At 35.0% G+C, this 12,286-nt stretch overlaps 1 protein-coding gene across 2 annotated transcripts in view; it reads right to left on the bottom strand.

Moving 5' to 3' along the window:
* SMARCA1 (SNF2 related chromatin remodeling ATPase 1) overlaps window positions 1-12,286 on the bottom strand; it is a 734,807-nt gene that overhangs the window by 414,285 nt on the left and 308,236 nt on the right. The gene's annotated exons all lie outside the window — the stretch shown is intronic.

Genomic DNA, 12,286 nt, shown 5'->3' with positions numbered 1-12,286 from the left:
GACATGGATGGAACTAAAGGGTATTATGCTAAGCGAAATAAGTCAGAGAAACACAAATACCATATGATTTCACTCATATGTGGAATTTAAGAAACAAAACAGATGAACATGGGGGAAGGAAAGGAAAAATAAAATAAGATGCAAACAGAGAGGGAGGCAAACTATAAGAGTTCCTTAACCATAGGAAACAAACTGAGGTTTGCTGGAGGAGAGGTGGGTGGGTGATGGAGTAACTGGGTGATGGGCATTAAGGAGAGCACTAGATGTAATGAGCACTGGGTGTTACATGCAACTGATCCATCACTAAATTCTACCCCTGAAACTAATAATACAGTATATGCTAACTAAATTGAATTTAAATAAAATATTTTTTTAAAATAAATGTTCGGCTTTTCTAACCTCATACCCAACAGTAACTACAAACAGACCTCCCATATGTGCAGGAGAGGAATTAGAAGCATAAAAGAAATAAGTCTTTGGATTTATAAAGCATTTATATCTTTTCTCACATTTGATCCTTATAATACAAAGGGCAGGGATTGTTTTCTCCTTTATTTGACGATATGAAGAAAGCTTGAGTGACTTGCCTAAGATCTCACAAACAGGCCACATATACACTTTTAGAACAACTTTGGAGAGATATAATTCACTACCATGACATTCATCATTTTAAAGTGTACATTCAATGTTTTTTAGTACATTCACAGGGTTGTGCAAGCATCACTGTTATCTAATTCCAGACTATTTTATCACCCCAAAAAGAGACCTCATACCCATTAATGGTCACTCTTCACCTCCTACCTCCTCCCAGCCCCTGGAAAATACCAATCTACTTTCTGTCTCTATAGATTTGCATATCCTGGACATTTCATATAAATGGAATCATGCAACACGTGGCTTTTTGTGTCAGGTATCTTTCACTTAATGTTTTCAAGGTTCATCCATGTTGTAGCATGCATCACGTTTTTCTATGCCCAAATAATATTCTACTTCACACATATAACACATTTTTTATCCACTCATTAGTCGACGGGCATTTGGATTGTTCTCAGTTTGTGAACATTGGTTTTCATTTCTCATGTCTAGGAGTGTATTTGCTGGGCCCTATGATAATTATATGTTTAATTTTTTTGAAGAACTACCAAACTGTTTCCCAAAGTATCTGGCAATCCCACCAAGGAAAGACTGAGGATTCTAATTCCTCCACATCTTTGCCAATACTTTATTATCTGTATCTTTATTACAACCATCTTAGTGTACCTGAAGTGGTTTCTTATCGTAGTCTTGAATTACATTTCTCAATAGCTACTGATGTTGAGCATTTTTTCATGGCCCATTCATATATCTTCTTTGTAAAAATATTTATTTGAATTCTTTGCCAAAATTTTAATTGGATTATTCACCTTTTTATTATTGAATTGTAAGAGTTCTTCATGTATTCTGTATACAAATCCCTTATCAGATACATGATTTGCAAATATCACCCATTTTCTAAGTTGTCTTTTCACTTTCTCGATGGTGCTCTTGAAGCACAAACTTTTAATTTTGATGAAGTCCAACTTGTCTATTTTTTCTCTAGTTGCTTGTGCTTTTGTTGTCATATCTAAGAAACCATAGCTTTCCCTAAAGTTATGAAGTTTTACTCCTATATTTTCCCAAAAGTGTTTTTTTTTAAGATTTTATTTGAGAGCAAGAGAGAGAGCATGCGAGAGAGAAATGGGGGGGGTCAGAGGGAGAAGCAGACTCCCCGCTGATCAGGGCCTACCCTGGGATCAAGACCTGAGCCAAAGGCAGATGCTTAACTGACTGAGTCACCCAGGCACCTCACCAAAAGAGCTTTAAAGCTTTAGGTCTTATACTTAGGTTATTGATCCATTTTCAACTAATATGTGTACATGGTGTTTGGTAGACAAATTCATTCTTTTGCATGTGGATATCTAATTGTCCTGGCACAATTTAAAGACTATTCTTTCCCTCATTAAATTCTCTTGGCACTTTTGGGGCACCTGGGTGGCTCAGTTGGTTAAGCATCCCACTCTTGATTTTGGCTCAAGTCATGATCTTAGGGTTGTAAGGTCAAGCCCTGCATTGGGCACTATGCTGAGCATAGAGCCTGCTCAAGATTCTCTCTCCCTCTCCCCCTCCCTACCCTCTCTCTCTCAAAAAAAATAAATAAATAATTAAAAAATTCTCTTGGCACTTTTGGCAAAAATCAATTGACTATAAACAAAAAAATGGGTTTATTTCTGAAACCTCGATTCTATTCCACTAATCTATATGTCTATCCCTTTTTAGGTATCATAGCATCTGGATTACTATGGCCTTGTAGAAAGTTTTAATAACAAGACATACGAGTTCTCCAATTTTTTCTTCTTGAAGATTGTTTTTGCTATTGTGGGTTCTTTGCATTTCCATGTGAATTTTATGATTAGCTTGTCAATTCCAGCAAAGAAGCCAACTGGGATTTGTTAGGGATCATATTTTATCTGTTGATCGGTTTGGGGAGGATTGTCATATTGACAATATTAAGTCTTCTTATCCATGAACATGGGATGTCTTTCCATTCATTTCAGTCTTCTTTAATTTCTTTCAGTGATGTTTTATAGTTTTCAGTGTACAAATTTTTCATTTTCTTTGTTAAATTTATTCCTAAGTGTTTTATTCTCTTTCATGCTATTGTAAATGGGTTGTTTTTTTAAGTTCATTTTCAGATTGTTCATTGTTGGTGTTTCAAAATACAATTGATTTGTATGTATTGAGCTTGTATCTTACAACCCTGCTGAACTTATTTATTCTAATAGTTTTTAATGGGTTCCTTAGGATTTTCTAGATAAAAGATTATGTCATCTGTGAATAGAGATATTTTTATTCCTTCCTTACAAATCTAGATTTATTTCATTTCTCTTTTTTGCATATTTGCCCTGGCTAGAACCACTAGCACAATGTTGACTACAAGTTATGAATTTGGGCAACCTTGTTTTGTTCCCGATTCTAGAAGTAAAGTATCCTGACTTTCACCATTGAGTATAATGTTAAATGTTGACTGTGAGTTTTTCATAGACAGTGTTTATCAAGTTGAAGAAGTTTCCTTCTAGTCTCTTTTGTCAGATAGCATATTGAGACTACACTAAGAATTAAGTCTCCGATTCTGAGTTGAATGTGCTTTCTATTATACACTTTTGCCTGCCCCTATTTCCTGCTCTGTTTAAGCACAGATTGAAATACAAATTTTCAGGACTTCAGTTGAATACAGCAAACTATGAACCAATTCTAAATTTCAATATAGTTGATAGATGATAGCTAGATGATAGAATCAAATAAGCAAATTCAAAATAAACTTTATTCCAAATAAGATTTATCTTTCTGAATCTTAGGATAATTGTGGATTCCCTCACTGTACTTATCTTTGTCATAGCTCATGTGGACAATACTAAACAAAAACTACACCCAGGTCCTCTGTCTGGTAGGGAAGCAGAGTAAACTGAAACCAAGAAGACATATTCCTCAAAGACTTTGACTCTGCATAGAGACTAACTTCAGATTCTGGGTTCAGAAAGCATACCTTTAAAACAGACAGAAAAGCATTTGTAATAGTTGATTTTATGTGTCAACTTGACTGAGCTAAGGGGTGCTCACTAGACATTATTTCAGAGTATGTCTATGAGGATGTTTCCAGATGAGATTAGCATTTGAATCCATGGACTCAGTAAAGTAGATTGCTACAATGTGTGTGGACATCATCCAATCAGTTGAGGACCAGAATAGAACAAAAAAGTAGAGGAAAGAGGAATTCACCCCTCTTTGCTTTCTGCCTGCCTGCTTGAGCTGGGACATCAGTCTTCTTCTGCCCTTAGAATGGGATTTATGCTATCAGCTCCCATGGTTCTCAGGCCTTCAGACTCAGACTGGTATTACACCACTGACTTTCCTTGTTCTCTAGTTTGCAGATGGCAGATCATGGAACTTATCAGCTTCATTATTGTATGAGGACAATACTATTTCATGATAGTGAAGACACACCAGGTTTTATTAGGTCATATCACATATTGACATATATGAATCAATAGGAGATTATATATATATATATATTCAGAGAAACAGATTTTATATATATTTAAAAGATTATTATATATATATGTAAACAGATTGTCATGTTTATATATATATGCTTAAACATTTATTTATTTGTGTATTTATTATTTATTTATTTGTTTGTTTGTTTATTTATTTATTTATTTATTTATTTATTTATTTTTAATCTGTTTCTCTGGATAACCCTGACTAATACAGTGTCCAAAGGAGAATGGTCCCAGGCCTTCAACAGAAGCATCTCTTGAGCCAGGGTTCAAGTTGTGATTCTGATCCTGGGAGAAGGAAAAAGTAGATAGGAGCATCAGACAGTGTAACCAGATCCTTGGGTATGAGGACTGATCTAATTCCAGGCTTTACAAAACTGGTCAGGGGTATTCAGGGTGCAGAGAGACACTATTAATAAATGCCTTGACTTTAACAGAATTGACTCAGTACTGCAGCAGTTTTAATATGACCATATGTTCAACTAGGAAGAGTGAGTAGAAACAGAGGCAAGTAGCTAATAATCTATTTCAAAAGACTACATCATTGACAACATAGTTTCTACTGGGCTCCATGGCTTCAAATAAGTATTTCCATATATCCCAATATCCCTCTTTATCTTACCATGTACACTTCCCTTCTGTTCATGTCCCTTGAGTACCTCCCACTCTCAATTATCAACCTGAATACTATACACCTCACTCCACCACCCACCCCACATTCACATACCCAACAGCCATCAGATTAGAAGGGAAAGAATTCGAATTTTTCCACCATGTCAAGAGCTATTCAGTAAGGTGAGGTATTCCAGCAACAGAGGGCCACAGATCAATGTCACCTACACACTTTGGAACACCCTATTGGAACTCTTACTACTTAAATTCTATGCTATAATATATATAAAATCATGGGTCTTTGTGCTAGCTATATGAAATCTTTTAGGTAGTACACAGATGGACATGTTTATTTCAATACTTATGGATTTATTTAATGTATAAATAGTGAAATAAAAATGTTTATCTCTGTATTACCTAAAAGAATTTAAATATTAGTAGTGGCACATATACAAAGATAAATATGCAAATGCCAAAAAATGTATACAGTTCAAAAAGATCTTTAAAACTGTTTCTCCATGCCCAGCATCAGGAACAGTAACACTGTAAAATCAAGCCCTGATATTCTACAGCAAAATGTCAACAATGATTGACCAGGCTTCTCTGAAAGCTCCAGAGCCCCCAACCACTGAGGGTTAGTCAAGTGTGTGCAGTGTCAAGCCCAAACCCCAGCTCATATAATAAAGTTTACATTAAAAGTCAAGGTTTTGATGAATGTCACACTTGGAAGCCAATTAAATGGGCTGAAAGGAAGACACAATTTCCCATTGTCTAATTGACTTGCAGCACCTTCAAGGTAATAAATTTGTCACATTGAATTATTAATGAGAAACGAATATATGACTTGCTGCCTTGAATAGAAAATAGTTCATTATCAGGTAGAATTGTTCCTACCAAATAATAAGTCTGGCACTAGGGGAGCTTAGGGACAATGTAACTAAAAATTGTATTTTTCTTCATCACTGTATTTTCCATACCATATATCTCTTTAAAACAAAATCTTATGATCATTTTAATAGGCAGAGATTGTACCTTTAACTTAAAGTTTAATTCTGCATTAATTTTTGTTGTCATAGACTTACCAGTTTTCTCCAATATTTTCAGACACTCAAACCTATGCTTGTGATTAGGAAAAGGAATTCCCTACCTTTATTATCATTTATTCAATATTTCCTTTAAATCAACTCCCTTGTTCACTTTTTATATCTTCTAAACCATAATATCTATAAAATCATTGGGTTGATATATGAGTTCTAATGTTTTTCAACTGTGTATCAAAGCAAACATGAGACTACTAAAATATAAAATATTGACCTGTGTATCACATGTAAATATCACCTACACACTTTGGGTAACACTGTACATACCACATTTTTTGGAAACACTGTATTAAAAACTATGCATTTAAACAAAGTGTGTTCTTGAGAAAATAAGAGAGGAAGAAAACATGCAACCTACAAAGTCAAAATTTTAAAACATTCTTTTTGGGGAGAGACATGAGTCCTATTTAATTTGTTACTCTTTTATTAAGAAATACACTACTACCACCCCACTCCACTCCATCAAACCCTATTTTCTGCCTTTTTAAAGCTGTGCCTATTCTTCCTTCATAAAACCCTCCCTGATTCCCCCAATCAGTTCTGATCTTATTTTCCTCTGAATTCTCCTAACACTGTGTATTCCTTCTAAGGTCTTTATCATACTCTGACATCAGCTGTAGTTATGTTTGCACTGGACCTATTCCTCTCATTAAACAGTGTATTCCTGTGGCTAACACAGTACTTTGAACACTAGGTGCTCAAGAAATATCCTTTTGAGTTGAAAGAGTATGGCACAAACCAGGATATTTTGCCAAGTCTAGCTAACCTCACACACCTTTGTTTATTGACAATCTTAAATGCCAATTATCTAAACACCAAATCTCGGTGTCCAGATGTAGAAAATGATGATGAAGGTATAGGAGATTTGGGTGAACATATAGAGACTCTGTATGTCTTGTGTTGGATGCAGAGAGTCTCATTCAGCTTCCATTATAAGTGGCAACAAGTGGCTTTTTGCCATCCTCTTTCCATAAGCCTGCCTACTGGGACAACATATCTTATTTGATGGGTTCAGCAAGTAGCAATTAGGTTTTCTTACACAGGCCACATTTCTTGATCATGTCTGTGCTGTGTTCATTATACTCCCTCCCTTGACATCAATAAGTCAATTTTAAAGAACATCCAATGCTTTACAGGGTATTATGGAAAGTTCTCTTTCTGAGTAATGCAGTTTTTCTCATTGTCCCTGATTATGTGCAGCTCTTCAATGGAAAATAGGATATTACATTTTCTGAAGATTTATTCCTCTTAGCCTCTCTCAACTTTATCTCCTAAACCTAAGGTCAGAAAGTAGGAAAAAAGTAACATATCTGGAATAATCAGGCCCAGGTATAATCTAAGTATTTTTAAACATGCACAATTAGGAGAGCTATTTTATGCCCCTTTTCCTGCCTATGCAAAGGGCTGTTCAAGCAGACACATCATACCTACTGTAGCAGACAAGAAATACCAAGATGACATTTATTCTATCCCCAATGAAAGTAAAAGAGGAGTTCTATGGTTAGTACCTGCATACAAGGTTACAGAAGACCACTTACCCAAAGTGCTCATATTCACTGCACTTCCCAGTTTTAGACAGGCACTAATGGGTTACTTTTCTCTTACTGATTTTTATATTTGGTAAAGGATTTGAGATACCTTATAATTAAAGGTATGATAGGAGAGGGAGAGAGAGGGAGGGAGATAAACCACTAAAGCCAGAATAATGGAGCCAAAGTTTTGTAATAGAGAGATATTTGAAAAAGAAAATATGATAGGTATAGCAGTACAAAAAATTGCTCTGAGCTTCCTGAAAGTCAGTACAAGACTGGTATAGAATGATTATATAACACTCATTATCCAACAACAAGGAAAAGCGTATAAAATAACTGTCTTAGCACTGACCTAAGAATTTTTTGGATAAATCATTTTATAGAAAAAATGAAGAGCATAATTTAGTCTATCAAACCTTTACTCAGCTAAGAGCCTAGAATTCAAAAACAAATAAGAGCCAATCATAGAACTTAAGATACTAAAAGTAAAATTTGTATGATATAAATATGTGGATATATGCACACATATTTATGTGTAGGTATGATTCTGTGTACTTGAAGTGAATTCCTTTTTTTAAAAGATGTATTTATTATTTTAGAGAGAGAGAGAGCACATGGGGTGGGGGCGGAGGGAGAGAGAGTCCCAAGCAGGTTCCACACTGAGGACTGAGCCCTATGTGGGGCTCAATCCCACGATCCCAAGAGCTCCACCTGGGCTGAAACCAAGAGTTGGACACCCAACCAACTGAACCACGCAGGTACCCCATTGAAGTGAATTCTGAAAGAAAGGGCTCTGAAGATAAATTCTCTTACTGCTTATTTTTGGGTAGAACCACAGAGGGATACAGTAATCTAGTATAATGGTCCTCAAAGTGTGGTTTCTTCAGTACCAGCAGCATCTGAATCACCTGGGAACTTGTTAGTAATGCAAAAATATGGAGCCCACTCCAGACCTACTGAATCTGAAACTCTGGGGCTGGGGCCCAGAAGTCCATGTTTTAACTATTCCTCCAGTGGATTCTGGTGCAATGTAATGTTTGAGGTCCACTGGTTTAGTAAAACCCACCCCTAATCTTTATCATCCTCCTTGGGATCCAGGTCCTGAACTCTTTCTCCCCAGCTGAGGAATCAGATTGCCTTTCTTTTTTTTATTATTTTTTTTATTATATTATGTTAGTCACCATACAGTACATCCCTGGTTTCTGATGCAAAGTTCGATGATTCATTAGTTGCGTATAACACCCAGTGCACCATGCAATACGTGCCCTCCTTACTACCCATCACCAGTCTATCCCATTCCCCCAACACCTTCCCCTCTGAAGCCCTCAGTCTGTTTCCCAGAGTCCATAGTCTCTCATGCTTCATTCCCCCTTCTGATTACCCCCCCTTTCTTTATCCCTTTCTTCCCCTACCGATCTTCCTATTTCTTATGTTCCATAGATGAGAGAAATCATATGGTAATTGTCTTTCTCTGCTTGACTTATTTCACTTAGCATTATCTCCTCCAGTGCCGTCCATGTTGCAGCAAATGTTGAGAACTCATTCTTTCTGATAGCTGAGTAATATTCCATTGTATATATGGACCACAGCTTCTTAATCCAGTCATCTGTTGAAGGGCATCTCGGTTCCTTCCATGATTTAGCTATTGTGGACATTGCTGCTATGAACATTGGGGTGCATATGGCCCTTCTCTTCACTACGTCTGTATCTTTGGGGTAAATACCCAGTAGTGCAATTCCTGGGTCATAGGGTAGCTCAATTTTTAAATTTTTAAGGGACCTCCACACTGTTTTCCAGAGTGGCTGCACCAACCTGCATTCCCACCAACAATGTAGGAGGGATCCCCTTTCTCCACATCCTCTCCAGAAATTGCTGTTTCCTGCCTTGTTAGCCTTTCAGTCAGATGGCCTTTCAATCCCTGCTCCTACTCCCGAATGCTTCCTAAAGCACAGAATAGAATGATACAGATATATTCTAAAATAAATTTCCCAGAGCCTACTACATGCTTTACCCATATCAAATCTTCAGAATTACCTGAGATAATAAACTCAAATTCAAAAATAAATCTGATCTGTTTTGAAGATAAGAGTATAGCTAGAGATCAAGCAGTGTAAATGATTCTGGCAGTAGTATAATACATTTTGGGAATTTCTTTAGACTTTGAAATAAACTGCCAAATTATTCTATAAATGAGGACCACAGAAATACAGTAATCTGTCATATTTCATTCAACTAGAGATCACTTTTCCAGAAATCTCATCTATCTGCAATAAGGTGGAGAAAAGGAAAATAAGAAAAAACAAAGCTAACTAAAATAAAACAAAAAAACAAATTTCAAAAAAGCACAAGTATCTATGACTTAATGTGATTTAATTTACACATAGGATAATTTCTCAGGCTGATATTCAGATACTATTTTTATTTTAGAAATAGCTTTAATCACAATTTAGTGGAACTATTTGGGGTTTACCCATTGACAGCAGCAAGAAATTCACCTGGGCGACAGAGGAGAGCAAGGAGAAGGAGATAAACTCCCCAACATCAGCACCAGAAGACATGCCATGCCTCCCAGCCACATATACAGACCTCCCCCATATAAGTCTAAGTCAAATCACCAAAATTTGACACTCAGCCTCAGGGTCAACTTACTGACTGGCCAATGACTTAAATTCCTTCCTTTTTTACCACTTAGTTTTAGTTTTCATTTTGTCTTCATAACAGCATTTTGAGAAATGTTCAATTTATTTCTGCCTTAGCTCCCTACTGCTACAGCAGTAGAATGACAGAGTGAGACTGAGGGTATGAGGAGAATGCATTCATAGAATATTCTATTTTATAAAAAGAAGCCTTATGAATATTTTTTCAAGAATATCTTAACATGGTTACATACACAAGAACACTTCATATTCAAGAGCACAGTCAAGAATGTATTCAAGGATATATTTAAGAACATATTTTAAATGTATTTACTATATTTGAGGAGATATTGAAGAATATATTTAAGAGTTTATTCAAGAATTTTTCAAAAGTATATATAAGGATATAGTCAAAATGTATTAAATATACTTAAAATGTATTCAAGAATATATTCTTCAAAATACATTTTATTTAAAAAATATTCTCATTTGAGTTTTTAATATATTTAATGAATTATCAAATTATTATATTTTCCTTGTTCATATAGTCTTGCTATTTGTGACACAGCATGTTCAAAAATGAAAGTAGAACCAAATTATGCATGATATTTGTCTACTTTCCTTCTTTGGCATAGTCCAACAATCTTGCCTCAATTTAAGTAAAGATAGAGAATGTTCATGATGTAACACAAAGCTAAACTTTCTTTAACTCCTGTCAAAAAGAAACTACACAAAACATCACACTACATACACATCACAATATAAACACATTATCTGACCATGTACAGTAGAATTCCATGGCAATGACTATCACTAATATAACAAATCAAACTCTTGATAATAAATATTTTAACTTGAGAATAATGTTTGCATTATTTTCAACTAGAAAATATTTTACTAAAAATATTTTATTCATTTTATGCTACATACATTTATGGCCTGGAGACCATCACTACATCACAGCCCAGTACAAGAGTGAGTTCTCATAATGATGGCACAGAATTTCAAAAACTAAAATGAAATATAATAATATTAAATTATGTTTAGTATACTTGGTTTACAAAAGAATATATTACTCATTGTAAAAAGATTTCCAATAAAAATTTTAAACAATAATCAAAAACAAAAGTTTTTGCACTTAAAAGCATAAACATCAATTATCAGGAAATTTCAGTTATGTGTAAAGGAATATTTCATGTTTTTTCTAGATACCACCGTAAAGGTTCTCAATAAAATATTAGCAAAGCAAATACAAGTAAATTTTCAAATATTCTTTCCAGCTTTATTGAGATATTATTGATACGTAACATGTAAGTTATGGTGTACCACATGATGATGATAGATAACTGATAGATGATAGATAGATGATACATAGATATAGATGATAGATAGATGATGATAGAAGATGATAGATAGATAAATAGATAGATAGATAGATGATAGATAGATGATAGATAGATAGATAGATAGATAGATAGATGATAGATAGATGATAGATAGGGATAGAGATATATATAGATATAGATACATATATAGCCACAATCAGATTTATTAACACCTCTATCTTCTCACATAATTACCATTTTTTGTAGCAATAACATTTAAGATCTACTCTCTTAACTTTCAAGTATATAATGTAGCACTGCTAATTATAGTCACCATATTGTACATTAGATTCCCAGAACACATTCATCATATAGCTGGAAATTTGTACCCTTTGACCAACATCTCCCCATTTTCTCCACCCCTCAGCCCCTGGCGGCCACCATTCCACTCTATTTCTATGACTTTGGCTTTTTAGGAATCCACATATAAGAACATGTATTATTTGTCTTTCTCTTAATAGAGTGTCCTCAAGTATTCCACTTAACATAATGTCCTCAAGGTCCATCCATGTTGTCACATAGGGCAGGTTTTCCCTCTTTTTTATGGCTGAATAATATTCGTGTATGTGTGTGTGTTTAATATATACATGCCACATTTTCTTTATCCATTCATCCATCACTGGACACTTAGGTTGTTTCCATGTCTAAGTTATCAAAAACAATGTTTCAGTAAGCATGGGAGTGCAGATATCACTTTAAGATAGTGATTTCATTTCCTTCAGATATAAACACAAAAGTAGAATTTCTGTATCATATGGTAGTTCTAGCTTTAATTTTTTGAGGAGCTCCCACAGTATTTTCCATAGTGGCTATAGTAATTTACACTCCCACCAACAGCGTACAAGAGTTTGCTTTTCTCCACAGCCTTGCCAGTACTTGTCTCTTGTCTTTCTGATAGCCATTCTAACAGGTATGAGGTGATATATCATTGTGGTTTTGATTTGT

This window comes from Ursus americanus, chromosome X (assembly GCF_024610735.1).
Source record: "Ursus americanus isolate L20-20 chromosome X, mUrsAme1.1.p, whole genome shotgun sequence".
Lineage (NCBI taxonomy): Eukaryota > Metazoa > Chordata > Mammalia > Carnivora > Ursidae > Ursus > Ursus americanus.
Note: the sequence above shows the minus strand (reverse complement) of the source record. Positions and strands in the feature narration are given on the sequence as shown.